At 41.0% G+C, this 16098-nt stretch overlaps 1 long non-coding RNA gene across 1 annotated transcript; it reads left to right on the forward strand.

Moving 5' to 3' along the window:
• Positions 1–6302: 6302 nt before the first annotated feature.
• Positions 6303–9569, forward strand: LOC123252007. The gene is made up of 2 exons (XR_006506525.1): positions 6303–6468; positions 9390–9569. It is a non-coding gene; the product is annotated as an uncharacterized LOC123252007 (long non-coding RNA).
• The last annotated feature ends 6529 nt before the right edge of the window (positions 9570–16098 follow it).

Consider the following 16098-nt stretch of genomic DNA (forward strand, 5'->3'; position numbering starts at 1 on the left):
TGACCTTCTCTCAGCAATAAGCAGTCTCACTATTGAGATTTTCTCTCTCTTTTTCTTCTTCTTCTTTTTTTAATATTCTGGCTCTTTGGGAGATGGGATACTGGGAGAGATTTTGATGTTAAAAAACAAAAACATTTTTAGATATCTGTATTCCAGTCATCAGTCCCATTCTACCCACTAAGCCTCTGTGAAATATGTGAATTCAAATTTGTCTCTTTGCCCTTTCATTATTTTTAGATGGGGAGACAAAGCTCAAAGACCTTATTTGACTTGCTTGAGGTCCCACAGATAGCAAGTGGTATAAATGGAATTTGAACCCCAATTTAACTCGGAATCTAGTGTTCTTTATACCATAACACAGTATTTGGTTATTGTTAGATGAGCTGTCTCATCCAAATTCCAATTTATAAAGCTCCATTTTGTCTATTTCCTATCCTGAAAGAAGCAAAAATTACTTTTCTTAGCCTGAGTTAACAACAGTGTTATTGTTAATGTTGTTGTCGATTCCCATACTGAGAACTCTCAATTATAACAAATCAAATAACTGCATTTGGAGATTACCTATAACCCATGTGTCTCCCTTTACTGCCTCTTCATTCTCTTTGCCCTTTTCTCTATGCATCAGAGAATAAGAGGACTGTTAATGGTCTTAACTCAGAAGAAATGATAAGTAAAATTATAACCAGGGGTTAGGCAGCCATCAGGACGCAACCTCTAGAGGGGTAAAGGGGTACAATGGCATATTTGTTCACATAATTTAGTAACATAGTCAGTTATTATTTTTAAGCCTTTTTACCTTTAAACCTTTTAAACCTTTACCCTCCATCTTAAAATCAATACTGTGTATTGATTTCAAGGCAGAAGAGCAGTAAGGGTAGGTAATGGGGGGTAAGTGACTTGCCCAGGGTCACCCAGCTGGGAAGTGTCTGAAGCCATATTTGAACCCAAGACCTCTCATCTCCAGGCCTCTCAATCCACTGAGCCACCCAGCTGCCCCCTAGTTGATTATTTTTAATATCATAGTCTGTTTTATACAGGTGAATAATATTTATCCCCTGCATGCCCCACAAGGTTTTCATAAAGGAAGTATTTTATAATCTTTATCAGTGTGAGTTATTATTACATTTTTGTCAAGTCCAATATGTAATAATAAAGGCTCCACTTCTAACCCAAGGAATATGATGCTCAAGCCTTGCCTCGGGGGTACAGATGTCCCTTTGATTGAGCTCCAGATGATACAAAGAGTTGGTGAAGGATGAGTTAATAAAGCAAGAATTTCTGCCGTGTTTTTGCAACAATTTGCCCTGTTGCCAGCTGTCTCAAGGGGTATTGTGAAATTTTAAGATCCTGAGGGAGAAAGAAAAGCATCTTGGAAATCACTGCAGTCGGAGGCAGCATGTCAGCCGCTAATTGAGCTATAGACACAGTGAGAGCCGCGCGGCTCGTGCGGTGTGTCACGGAAATGGCAAAGCAGAGCATTCTGAACTTCTAAAGTAGACCTCAGTGAGGCTCTCTTCAAATCGTAGGTCATTCTTTGCAGGGGAAAATGAGAGGAGCTCTAAAAAGTGGCCTTTTCCAAAGGACACGGCGAAGTCTGCTGGGTGAAACCTCTCGTTAAATCGTAAAACAATTTTCTTTGCCACAAATGTGTCTGTAACAAATGACCTGCGGAATAGCATTAGATCACCAAAAAGTGGAAATCTGCCCAGCTTCGCTCGAGGAGGATTCTTTGATATTATCCCATGCCCTAAATCTAAGAGTCTTTCTTTCAAACATTTATTTTTGAAGTTCCTTCAGAGATCCAACAGGAGATTAGGGACAGTGCCCTTTCACAGCAAAACCGCTGCTCCTCTTATCAAGCCTATAAAAAGGGGGAGACAGTCACTAACACAAAAATTGGGGCCTGGGGACCAACAGTCTTTGTTCTAGCCAATCTAGCCAGGCTGCTTTCAACCAGACCTTTCCTCTCTTCTCTTCTGCTTAGGACCCCATTAAGTGCTCCTCGCTTGTCTTTTCCAGTAGGGATTGGAGGCAGAACCAAGAGACGGGGGTTTAGATGGGCCCTGAGAGATGAGGTTCTAGGATGGGAATTCGGTAAAGCAAAAGAGGCAGAGTGTGAGTTAAATGGAAGGGATCTGGGTAGGGTGGACTTCAGAGCCATGGCTGTAAGGGTCACCCCAGCACTGGCACAGGTTAGGTTCAGATGGACCTGAAGGAGCCCAGAGGCCCTAAAAGAGAAGAGATGGCCGATGCAAAATAGACCATGTTGCTGAGATCAAGAAAACTAAATTTGGGGATTGAAGGGGGAAGAAAGAGGTTGGCATGACTGAAAGGTTGTAAAACTGAATGAATGAAAGGGCTATCCACAGATATAAAGGAGTTTGGAGGGTCAGGTTTAGAGGGGGACATAATGAATTTAGGACAAGTTGGGTTTGAAATAACAATAGGGAAACTGAATGTCCAACTGGCAGCTGGTGATGTACAACTGAAACTAAGGATTGAATGTATTGATCTGAGAGAATTGAGTTCACAGGATCAAATGAAATCGCCAAGAGAATTTAAAACAGGGATTCTTAATCTTTATTTTTGTATTCTAGACCCTTTTGGCAATCATGTAAAAATCTATGAATGAATTCTCAGAATGTTTTAAAATGCATAAATTATAGAGAAGTACAAAGGAAACCAATTATATTGAAATAGTTAGAATATTGAGAAAAACAAATTAACAGACACCCCAGAAATCTGTGGATCCCGGTTAAGAAATCCTTCCTTAGAACACAGATCTGGGAGGGTCCTTTGAACATCAATCAGTGGGTCAATAAGTATTTATTAATCACATACCAGGCACTGTATTAAGGATTGGGGATATAAAGGCAAAAAATAGTCCCTGCTCTCAGGGAGCTAATAATCTAATGATGCCACATTACAACAAGTACAAAGAAGATAAATAGATAAGATAAAAATTAGGATTAATTGGGGATAGACTCAGAGGGAAGCCACTAAGATAAAAAAGGAATAGGGGCCTGCAGTCAGGAGGACCTGTGTTCAAATCTAGTCTCACGTACTTCCTAGCTGGGCAAGTCACTTAATCCCAATTGCTTAGCCTATGCTGCTCTTCTGTCTTATATTTGAACTAAGAAGGTAAGGGTTCTTTAAAATTTAAAAAAAAAAAAAAGGACTGAGAAAGGCTTTTCATAGTCCCAGTAAAGCCTGGGACTCCAGCTGAGACTTAAATGAGGAAGGGAGAGAGGGAGGAAGAAGGTTCCAAGACAATCAATGAAAATGCTTGAAATTGGAGAATGGGAGGGTCCTTTGTGAGGATCAACAAAGAGGACAGTGTGTGAGTGTGAAATCCCCTACCACCTTTTATGATTATAATAGTATTAGCCTTTATGATTATTTTAATAACATAATCATTAGTCCTGAGTTAATGGTCAAACAACATACTTTGCTTTATGAGAATTATAAACATTAGCTAAGAAAAATATAGTTTAGGGTGACATCAAATCTTGTTTATAGGCATTTTGACCTTAAACCTATAAACCAAGAGTTTCCACTAAGCCCACCACATCCTGCTCTATGTATGACACATATTGGCCAAAGAGAGGTGGAGGGCTGTTCTTGGGTGCAAACATTGGCCAAAAGGAGGTGGAGGTGCTTTGGGGTGAGGTGTTAACACTTGCATCATGCTGGGGGCAGTGTTTGAGGAGAAAAGGATATAAGATATGATTGTAAGGAAAGGAGAAACAAAAGAAATGAACAACTAATTAGATATGGTGGATGGGAAAGAAGAATTAAAAATAACACCTAGGTTGTGTGCTTGGGTAACTAGGAGAAGGAAGATGCCTTCAATGGAATAAAAAAGTCTAGAAGTGAGGATGGTTTGGGGGCAAAGATAATGAATTCATTTTGGGATATATTTAAAATTTCAAGGGGACATCCAGCTTGAGATGTCTTAATAAAAAGTTGGAAATACAAGTTGGAAGTCAGGAGAGAGAGGTAAAAACTGGACAAATAGATTTGAGAATTATCAGCATAGAGATGATAATTGAATCTTGGGGAGCTGATGAGGTCCTCAGGTTAAAGAGTATAGGAGAAGATAGAGAGATGGATAATACTCACTACTAATGGGCATGGCCTGGATGAAGCTCCAACAAAGGAGTCTGAGTAGTACTCCAATATGTAGGAGAGCAGGAGAGCCAGGAGAGTCAAAGGCTGCAGAGAGGTCAAGAAGGATGAGTATTGAGAAAAGTTAAAAGTAAACTGGATCTTAAAGGTCAAGTCCAACAGAGGAGGTCACTCACTGGTTTTCTAGAGAATAAAGTTCAACTCCTTGCTATTAATTTTTTTCCCTGAACTACTTCTGGCATCTAATTAACCTTCTCAGACATCCTTTCAGTGTCTGTCCAGTCTCTGCCAACTCTTCATGACCACATTTGGGATTTTCTTTGCAAAGATCCTAGAGTGGTTTGCCATTTCCTTTTCCAGCTCATTTTACAGATGAAAAATCTGAGGCAAAGAGGGTCAAATAACTTGCCTAGGGTCACACAGCTAGTGTCTGAGGCCATTTTAGAACTCATGAAGCTTCATCTTCCTGACTTCAGCTCTAGTACTTTATCCACTACCCCATCTAGCTGCTCTTTCAGTATCTACAGAACCCATTTTACTTTCCCTCATCAGCACTGTTTCCCCCTTCATGAAGAGCACCGCAAACTACCAGAAATCTGTTTTTGTTTCTGTACTCCCAGCAAGCTAAGAATGTTTTTTACATTTTAAAATAGTTTAATTATATTTTAAAATATAAAAAATATTCTTACCTCAAGAACAATAGCAAAAAAAAAAAAAAAAAAAAAAAAGCTTATGCCCCTGCTTTGACTACTCTTACTTGTGATTATTCAAGGAAGAAGATATCCAAATAAATGAAAAAAAAAAAAAGTGAGTAAACAACTTGAGGTCAGGAATTAGATTTTGCTTCTCTGTATGCCCAGTGCTTATCATGGTGCCTGCCATGTAGTGGAAACTTAATAAATGTTAATTAATTGATGCCAACCTGAACCATAGACTTGAGTTTGAGCTTTTCCTGGAATACTTACTATGTGACTTGAAACAAACTTAACCTCTCCCTTCCTCAGTTTTTTTAATATGTAAAATCAGGATAATATAGGCATCTATTTCACAGGATTGTTACAAGGATCAAATGATATCTTTCCACCCACCCACTGGCATGGGTATTGTACCTCCAAAACTATAGAAGTGTTTCAGGCAAACTATAAGCAGGGAAATTCCTTTGCTCCCTTACATTCTTGTGACTCCTAACCCAAAACATCTAATAACTCCTATATGACCCTGAGAGGAGTATCCTCCTTGATATCATCAAGTTATATCTCAGACATCCATCTGTCCTCTGAACTATGAGGGCCACCGCCTATGCCTTCAGGCAGACCAAAACCCCCTCCAAATGCCTGAGTGGTTACCACCAGAGTCCAGTACTCACTGTTGTAGAGTATAAAAACCCCCGACCTGAAACATTTGGGGAGCAACCCCTAGTGTTGTTCCACTCACACCATAACTGGGGGAGACAGCTTTTCTATCCATGCTCTCTTCCCAAGGAGCAGCTCCCCATCTTGCTCTTCCACCTTCCTATCCTCCTGGCCATTCTCAACATTCCTTTCCAAATTAATACATTTCTCTTTTTACTTCTAAGCTAAGTTTGGAGTCTTGCATTCTTGCAAAAGGAACCCAGGGGTTCACCACTATACCCCACAACACCACCATCTAGCTATATCTATATATCAATTGTCTGTGTCTATCTGCAGTTCTTCCCATCTATCCATGTATTTATCTAGCTACCTATCGTCTATTCATATATTTATCCATCCCACCATCAACTATCCATCCATCCATTCATGTATCTATCCATCCATCATCTCTCATCTATTTATATATTTATCTATTTCTCTATCCATCCAATCACCCATCTGTGTATGGATTTATTTTTTGTTTTCAAACCCTTAAAGCTCTCCATAAATACTAGCTGGTATTATTGCCATTGTTAATGTAGCTATTATTTTTTATTAAATTCATTATTAGTCTTTTCCCTGTGAGCATTCCACCCTCTTTATAAACTGGACAGAAATAGAAAAGACTTTTCCCAAGATCCTAAGTAAGTGCCCCGCCCCCGCCGGGGGCTGCTGGGAGGCAAGGGTCACGGGTCAAGGGGAGGCCTAGGGAGCTCTGAGCCTGCGCGTCCCCGGGGAAAATTTCCGCTTCCGCCCCGCTCTACACGTCATTTCCGTTTCCCCGCCTCTGGTCTCTTTCCGCAGGGGCCTAGGGGGTGCGAGGGAGGAGCGGAGCTGGGAAAGCGCTACCAGCCCTCGGGCCCCGCCCCAGCCCCAGCCCGGCCCTGCCTGGCCCGGCCAACCCTCCCCTGCCGGCGCGGCGACCCCGCCCCAAGCGCCCAGTATGAAAGTGAGTGTGGGAGGGAGGCCGCCCCGCCGGGGCCGGGAGGGGGAGGGGAAAGGCTGGGGGAAAGAGGGAAGAGGGGGACCTGGGAGCGGGGGAAGGAGGGGCCTTAGCCAGGGCCCAGAACTCGCCCGGCCCCCTGGGGCTTGGAGGGCTGAACTTCACAAATACCTCCACTAGAGATTTCCTAGCCCAGAAGTGGATCTGGAGAAGGGACCTATTGGAAAAGAAAGGCAGAGCCCAGGGGGAGAGAGGTCGTAGAAAAGACCGTGGGGGAGAGCACGAAGAGCTTCAGAACTTTAGAACCAGGATGTCAAAGCCGGGAGAGCACAGGACAGCAGGGCAGGAAGGGACCTGAGAAAACCAAACACAGGGCGGTAAGAGATCTTGGAACAGAGAACACTGGAGCTGCAAAAGGTGGACTATCGCAGCAAGAAGAGACTGAAACAGAAAGATCTGTAGGCACAGAGGATAGAGGGTTGGAGTTGGAAGGAACCGTGAAGATGGGGCAGAGAAAGTTGATGGGGCAGAGAAAGTTGGGACTTACAGATACAAATTATGAGACCTGAAAGGGCTCTTAGAAGTAGAAGGAATCTTAGACAAAGAACATATTCTGTCAGATTTTGGGGAGAACTGAGAACATGGGCTATCAAGTTCAAAAATCTTAAAACATCAGAGCCTTAGAACCGAGATTTGAGAGAGCTGGGAGGGACCTTAGAACAGAGAATATAGATTATCAAACCTGGAAGGGCCATGGAAAAGAAATCATAGAATGCCAGAGTTAATGGTGATCTTAACTCTAGAACAAAGAATGTCAGACTGAAAAAATCTTAGAACACAGATTGTAATGTTAGAAGGAACCCTGGAATGTAGAGATCAGAGCTGGGAAGGACCTTAGAACATGGAATGTCTGAGCCAAAACACAAAATGGGAGAGATTGGAGGGATTATCTCATCCAACTCCTTTTTTTACAGATGGGGAAAACTAAGGCCCAGAATAAAGGACAAGTGACTTTTTTAGGACCACAAAGGTAGCACACGTGCATATCTAGAATTCCAACTCAGATCCTCTCATTTCAAATCATGCTACTACACAAGGATTGCTTCAGGAGGAATATTATATCTAAACTGTTATCTTCTCCTTACCTGTCACAGACTCCATAGGAGCATAATAATTTTCACAGAATTTAATTGTTATGAAACTTGTCGGATGCTTGTAAATCAAACTGCCCATAAAATCTCATTCAGATGGGACCCTAGAGATCCACTCAAATCCTTATCATAAATAGGTGGCTCCTGTGTAACCTTCTCAGAAAATGGTCATCCAGCTTGTCCTTGAAGACCTCATTAATAGTCATTGTTGTGAAGAGGCGGTAGTTCTGGATTTGGAATCAGGAGACCCTGGGACCTTAGAGACTCTAGGCCTAGACCACAGCAGCTTTGTTACTGGGAACAAGTTGTTTCTCCCTGGTCCCTTGCTTTTTGACTCCAGACACATATCACATGATAGAGGGTAGGAGGAATGAGGAATAGGGAATGAGAGAAAGGAAGAAGAGAGAATGAGAGAGACAGAGAAGAGGATTTCAGTGGGAAAGTGGATGATTCAGGAGGTGAGGTGAGGGAGGGCTGACTACTGTAAAGAGATAATCCCTCCTCTCCAACCCACTGACCACAACTTTGTTGATAGATGTTCTTGGGCCCATGGACTAAGAGATGCCTAGATGGGGATAGAAGATGTAGGAGAGTCTAAGAGGGAACAGAGGAGTCTTAAGGTATCTAAGTAATAAGAATTGTGAGCACCTGAGTCTGTATAGTAGCCACCAAGAAAGATGAAGGGAGAAAGTACAGTGTTCTCTCCTAATAAGGTTATCATCTTGCTCCAAGTATTGCGCCTCTGATGTTAAAACATGGTCCTGGGTCCAAATAGCACATATATACTGTCAGCAAAGTTTCTTCCCCCTAGGTCTGTAGCTGTTTCTTCAGAGAACAGTGATAGCAGGTTGAAGTGCTCCAACACTTCTTTTGGGAGGGTATTCTTCCCATCTGAATTGAAATAACAGAGAACTGGAGATGTCAAGAGAACAGTTAGTTACTGCAAAATGTGTCCAATGAACCAGGTCTAACACACAGCTCTCTGGGAAAAAAAACGAATGATGTGTTTGTTTACTGGAAATCTTTGGGCATGTCTTGAGCACATGAGACACTTGAAGCTAGGGCTACAGACATTACTGTGGGACACAGTAACAATTTTATCAAAGATACAAAGGACAAGTAGTCTGAGCAGTCACTGTCATCTCCTGAAGAACTCTTTCACAGAGTTGTGGATTCTCAGAACCTCTGAGGAAGGACCTCATTGGTCATTGTCATCAATGTAACAGCAACAATAATATACATGCACACACTATAGAGAGCAAGCACCTTCACATACATATGTATACATACTTAAATGTGCATATCTCTTAAGATACTTTCAACAAGTCCTGTGAAGTATGTTATAATATTTTACAGATGAGGAAACTGAGTTTCATAGAGGTTAAATTAACCAGGGTTGTTCAAGCTAATGTCTGAGGCAGGATTCCAACCCATTCCAACTGTATCCATTCCACCATACTGTCTTATCCATCCTAAGAATCCCTTCTAAAACATCCCCAGCAAATGGTCATCTGCTCTTTGTTTGAATAGCACCAGTAAGGGGGATTCGTCTCCTAAAGTAGCCCATTCCATTTTTCAGGGAATTTTTCCTTTTGAGCTGAAATTTGTCCCTGTTGTTTCTCATGAGAATGCCCCTTAAAAGCATCCCTAATTTTCTTAATTGTGACAGTTGCCTAATAGCACTGAAGCCCCTCTTTGCATCTCCACCAGCCCCATTCACTTTTGCTCCCAGTGACTTCTTCGATGCTGTTTAGCCTGAATTCTTTTTTTTTATAGGGTGCAGCCGAGGCCCCCAGGTAACTGAGAAGGTCGTGGAATCCTCATAAGTTGGTACAGCTTGCAGTTTTGCTTGTGTGATGGACCATATTTGGGGGGAAAGGGGCTGATGTTTTTTCCAAAGACTCATTCTAAATTGAGGAGGGTCAGTTACTAAAGTGAATTAAAAAATTTCACAGACACATGTACCAGTTGTGTCCTCATTGCCACATCCCACATGAGTGAATGTCTGAATGTGTGTACTCAGTTTCTGTGTAAATTTGGCAGAATTTTATGGAAGGTTTCCCAAAGGGTGGTCCCTCCTCTCTTTGATTGCAAAGCAGTCAAATGATGAAGTCTCACTTCCTTGTTGCTGTCTTGACAGCATTAAATCCAGTGACATTTACTATAGTATATGGCAACTGTTCAGTATCCCCAAATCTTCCCCAATGGTATGATCTGTCCAAGCAGAGCAGACAGATTCCTCTCTGTTAGAGCACTTGACACAATTCAGCATGCCCACAAGCTTATTCAAGAGACTCCTCCCATCTCATTACAAAACGTGCCCAGTGTTGAGTGTGAGCCACAGGACCTTGAACATCATATAGCACACTACAGTTCAGAAAGGTGTGCTCCCAGGGGATCCCAAAGGAATAGCACCTGTGAGGTTGTTTGCCAGGTACCTCTGGAGTGCTATAGCCCTGTTTCTAAAGCCCACTGACAAAGGGGAATGACATGGGCCCCACCATCATGTCTCTAAGAGCCTCCAGTAGCAACACAAATTCCTCACCAACAAAAGAGCTCAGAATTCTACCATCCACCAATAAGATGGAGATAACTAGGTTTGGGAACTGATGCATTTCTGTAGTGGTGTACTTCCACAAAAGCAAAAACATGGTGATGAGTATCACCTTAGGGAACTTGTTATGACATAGTCATGAGAGTAGTCCTGTCTACATTTACAGCCCAATTCTCACCCCGGCCTTGCCAGAGCCACTTGGGATTACATGGAAGAGTGAACTCTTGCCACATCTGCCCTGGAGTATCTTTACATTTCCACATCTTGAGAACTCTTATAAGATGTTTTAAGAGGATACAAACAATACAACTGTTCAGAATGCTGCACATTATTGGCTCTGCTCTTTACCAAAAACATTCTTCTGATGGAATGAAAAAGCTTACAGTTGCTGAAACATATGTACTGAGATAGGAGGTGTTACTTTTTTTTCATTCTGACCTTAAACACCAAAAAATAACATTTCTATACACAAAGCAGAACCCAAAAGAGGACCAAGTATGAAATCTTCATTTAAACCTATATATCTTTATTTCATGCCATTTGCTTTTTGAAATGTATGTGAAGAATTCCACACGTTACTTTCCGAACTGTCCTGCTTGTCTCTTTCATCTGAATGATCTGTTCTCTTCTGTGCAATTTAAAATGTTCCAGTGGCTCTCTTTTTGTGCATCTCTATTGCTGATTCTGCCTTCTCCCATCCATCCTCTCAATTTAAAAAGCTAGGGAAAGAAAAAAAGGCCCACATGGCAGTATGCCTACTGAAACCAGACATCCACATAGTGACCATATCCAAAAGTTGGTCTCTTTCCTCACCCTGAGTCTTTTACCTCTGCCTGTTGAGAGATGGCAATGTGAGCCATCACAGGTTCTCTGGAGGCACAGTTTGTCACAGTGATCACAATTCTCCAAGTCTTTCAAAGTTGTTTTTCTTTACAATTTTTTCCTTTGAATAAATTTTTGCTCACTTCACTTTGCATCGGTTCAAGATCCTCCAAAAGCATCTCTTATCATCTTAAGGCACAATTTATATTCCATGTAATATATTCCATTATAGCTGGTTGAGCCATTTCCTATTTGGGAAAGGATTACCTTGAAAAACCATTGGCCTTCTTAGTTCTGTAATAAACTCTTTTGATGTTCGATTTTCAAATCACTTTCTTAATTCACTTTCCCTCTTATTTAGAGTCACAGCACACTACAATTTGATTCTGAAAGCATAGGAAGACTTGTCTGCCCAGTTAGCAGACTTGATGTAAAACTAATTAAAAAGAGTGTTTCTTTTGTGTCTGGAGCGCAATGCTGGTGCTAATAAAAATGCTTTTTAAATTAGTGTGTTTTTTTTTTAAATCATGAGCAGCAGAATGTTAGCAATTCACTGGTTGCTAATAAACATATTGGATAGGCCATCCGGTCATTTATCTAAATGAAGGTGGCAGCTAAATTGTATGTGTAGACATTGAGTAAAGTTGATAACTAAGTGAGATTAAGATGAAATCATAGGATTACATTTTTAATTAGTCTGCACCTTTAACAACCACTCATAGTGACATAATGATTGAGTGTCTGCTTAGGTCTGTCTGGAAATAATATAGTTGTACTAAGCTCTTTATATTTGTGCATGTATATATTTTACATAAGGATGAATATTTTACAAACCTTTATCTCCCATCCTTCCCTGACATTATAAGGCAATCAAGGTCTTCAGCTACCTTGGCCATTGAATTTCAAAGTGCATTTGAGTGCTAGGGTCAGGAAGATTTGAGTTCAAGTCCTGCAGCAGACATTTAACTCTGTAACCCAGGACAAGTCATTTAACTCTGAGCCTCAGTTTCCTCATCTGTAGAGCTAAGAGAATACCTGTCAACAGGGTTGAGAAGCTTAAATGAAATTATATTGTAAAGCATTTTTCAAAACTTAAAACGCTCCTTGCATGTTAGCTATTATTCTTTTCTGTCCAGATAGAGAGGTATGTGTGAATAAGGGGTACAGCTGATTCCCCCTGTTGCAAGGCCATGGTCAATACACCTCAGCTACATTGGGCACTAGGCTAGTTTTCACAAGGAGAACTTATAAACAGAATATGACCAAGCAGGCTCAGTAATTAAGAGGGGCTCTAAAAAACTTAAAAAAAAAAAAAAGAAATTCATCATGAGGGATATTCATAAGTTCATTCTGTTCTTCCCATTCTTTCTTTAGTAGTGCAATAACTGAGGCAGGCATAGTGAAGAAGCCCTGGATTTGTAGCCAGGGTTTAAATTCTGATTTTTTAATATCTATACTACTCATACTTTTCTCCTCTGGGTCTTAGTTTCCTTATTTGTAAAATGGGACAGTTAGACAAAATTATTCCTAAAATACCTTCCAGCTCTGAGTCATAGAATCCTAGATCATGTAAGGTTAGAAGCTAGCAATGGCAGCCTGATGTGATAGAAAAGCCCTTATCTAAAAAGTGAGAAACCTCCTGCAACTTACTCATTGAGTAAACTTGGGCAAATTATTTTTCTTTTCTGACTCAGTCTTCTCTCTCAGAAAGCAGGGGTGGTTGGACCAGATCAGAGGGTTTTTTTCCCAGAGCTCAGCAGCCTCCCCACCACGGGCTTGGTGATAGATGGAAAGGATTCTAGAACTTTAATGAGAAAAAAAAATGTCATCTTTATTTTCAACAACCTGAAACAGCATATTTTTTTTTTCAAAAAACATGCCGAGAAGAGGGTCTGTAATCTTTATTTCCAGATGGATCCATGACACCGAAAACAGTTAAGTATGCTTGGACTCCATGATATTTAAGGCCCCTACTCCACCCCCCAAACTCCTAGAATTCTAAGTGTGACATTTGTGCTGTGGGGTTTCTTTTCTGATTTAATTAAAAATTCATACTTCCCTAAAATCTGATTTTTTCTTTTTGTGAGAGGGAGTAGCAAGCAGACTAATTTCTTTTGAAGCCTGTTCCTGAGGGCTACCCAATAACTTGTGTGTCTGATATATGCATTGTAATAATTCCTTCACCCAAATAGCACTTTGCCATATTATATCACTTTGTTAAAGATTGTTAGTGATAACTGGAGAATGGCAGGAGCCAGAATTCCATATGGTACATTCGAAGCTGAAAACAAGAAGCTTCAGTTTATTCATAAGCTCCACATAAGGATTTGGACTCTGACTCTACTACTTTTTACTCAGTACCTGTGAAGTTGTAGGCAAATGACTTCTCTCTAGGCCCCAGTATCTACTACTGATACTCATTTTTAAATTTATTTTTAAAATTTTATGGATACCTTTTTCCACCACAATCATTTCCCTGTATACTGTCCCACCCTCCCTCCCATTGAAACTCTCCCTTATAAGGAAAAAAAAAACCCAACAATTGAGGAAAACCAGTTGACCAAGAAGCCTACATCCACCAGCTTATGATGTCCTCCATCTACATCTCTCACCTCTGCAGACAGTAAAGACCTTCATCCTTTGTTCTTTTGAAATAAGAGCAGTTTTCAGTGTTGCTTTCATTCACTTTATCCTAGGCCCTGTTTCTGTTGTTCTCCTGATTCTCATTTCCCTGATGTTAACTTTAATTTGATTCTCACCTATGTGAAAATGTGTGACTGTGTGTAGATTGGATACAGTGCGATTCCTGTGCCTGGCACCTCAAAGACAATAAGTGCTTAGTGGAATGGAATCACAGCTGTTATTCTGCCCTCAAGGCATGGCCTTCATGGTCTCTGAGTGGGGTGCGACCATTATTATTGATTTTTCACTTTAAAATTGAGGAACTGGTGTGCTGAAAGGCCAAGAGATTTGCCCATGATCCTTATCTCTCACCCTCATCTTTTTCTTGACATCCCACACCATTTTTATTTAGGCCCACATCACTTCTTACCTAGATTATTGCAGTAACCACTTAATTGGTCTCCCTGCTTCCAATTCTTCCCTCTCCTTTCCATTCTCTCCACAGATGCCAGATTAACATTTCTAAAGAACATAAGTGATCAGGGTCATTCCCCTGCTCAGGAATTGTCTGTAGCTCCCCCTCCTTGCTAGTAGGATAAAATACAGATTTCCTTGTTTGGCATTTAAAGTGCCTCACCCCACCTGCCTCTCCAACCTAATTATACATTACTCTTCTTCCCTCTCTCTTATGGTCTAGCCAAATTGGCCTGCCAGCCATCCCTCATACACAACATTCTGTCTCTCTCTCTTTTATGCCTCTCCACCATGTTTAGAATGTCATCTCTCCTTTCTGCCACTTAGAACCCCTCCTTCCCTTTAAGAGTTAACTTAAGTGCTAACTCTTTCAGGAGGCCTTCCTTTCCTTACTCCCCCAGTTGTCAGTGCCCTCTTTGAATCATTTTCTACTTATTTATGTTGTATCTGTTGCTGCTTCTCTCCCAGATTTTATATTCTTTAAGTATACGAAGAACAATGTCCCTGAGCCCCTACTGGTGTGATTACTTTTTCTCTAGTCAAAGGAGAAAGTTAGTTCAAAACAAATGCATTTAATGAAATGTAAGAACGTTTACAGTAGAACATATTCCCCTCATTGGAAGGTACACTCCAACAAATAAGCAGAGTACCAGTGGAGAGAATGAACCTGGAATATAATCACATGTGAAGGGACCACATACTAGAAATATGGGTGGAACAGCTCACAATTCTGATATTTCATTATCCCTGATGCTTTCTGATGATGGCATTTTCTCAGTAAACCATCATTGTTCTGCCAGGCTTATTGGACTTGCTTCATTCTGAGCACAGCCTCTCTCCTAGGTCTGTTCTTCACTTGGTGAATCTCATGCTTTCTGGTGGTGTGCTCGTCTCTTCTGGACAAGCTTAGCATCTCTGCTTTAGTCTGCTGAGGTGCAATAGCTAAAACTTCTCTTTAAGAAGGGCAGGCTAACACCTCTTTATTCATAGCCATAGACCATGGGCAGGGTATGCCACCATGTCTTGAAATGAAGAGTACTCTTGGCCAGAAGGGGGAAGGGTCGATGATGATGCTTTTTCCACATTATAACACCCTATGTGGTAAAAAGCTACCACATCTACCTAACAAAAGCCAGCCAGAATGTTGCTAAGCAAAAGATCAAAGCCTTCTGTTACATAAAACTTTAGACTTAGGATCTTCTCACATATTTCTAAGACTTACTGGCCTTTTTTTCAATCTTCATCCTGCTTTAGCCTTTGACAATAACAATAATACTATGTCTTGGTTTTCTTTCTGTCTGACTGCTCTTTCTCAGTCTCCTTTATTGGAGTTTCCTTCAAGTCATACCCACTAAAGGAGGATGTCAATTAGGGGTCTGCCCTGAGCCTTCTTCTCTTCTCCCTTTCTATTATTTCACTTGATCCCATCAGCTCCCATAGATTCAATTATCATCTCTACATCAATGATTCAAAGATCTCATTATGCCCTAACCTCTCTCCTAATGGTCTTGCATCTTCCACTGACTATTAGACATCTTGAACTGAAGGACCCCTAGACATCTTAAATTCAACATGTCCAAAAACTGAATTCATTATCTTTCCCAAAAAATCATCCTCCTTTCTGAACTTCCCAATTGCTTTTGATGGCACTACTGTCTTCCCAGTTTCCCATGTTTTATGATGCAGTTGTCATCCTCAACTCCTCACTCTCCTTTCCAACATCCAATCTGTTACTAAATCCTAACAATTTTGCCTTTGTTATTCTTTTATTTTAACCATTTTATCCTCCGATATTGCCACTACCCTGATGCAGATCTTCATCACCTCCCACCTGGATTATTGCAATAGCCTGCTGGTTGGTCTCCCAGCCAAGAATCTCTTCCTACCCTAATCCACTCTTCACTCAGCTGTCAGTTTAATCTTTGTAAAGAGCAAATCTGTCTCTCTCTCTCTCTCTCTCTCTCTCTCTCTCTCTCTCTCTCTCTCTCTCTCTCTCTCTCTCTCCCCCTTCCC

This window comes from Gracilinanus agilis, chromosome 6 (genome assembly GCF_016433145.1).
Source record: "Gracilinanus agilis isolate LMUSP501 chromosome 6, AgileGrace, whole genome shotgun sequence".
Classification (NCBI taxonomy): domain Eukaryota; kingdom Metazoa; phylum Chordata; class Mammalia; order Didelphimorphia; family Didelphidae; genus Gracilinanus; species Gracilinanus agilis.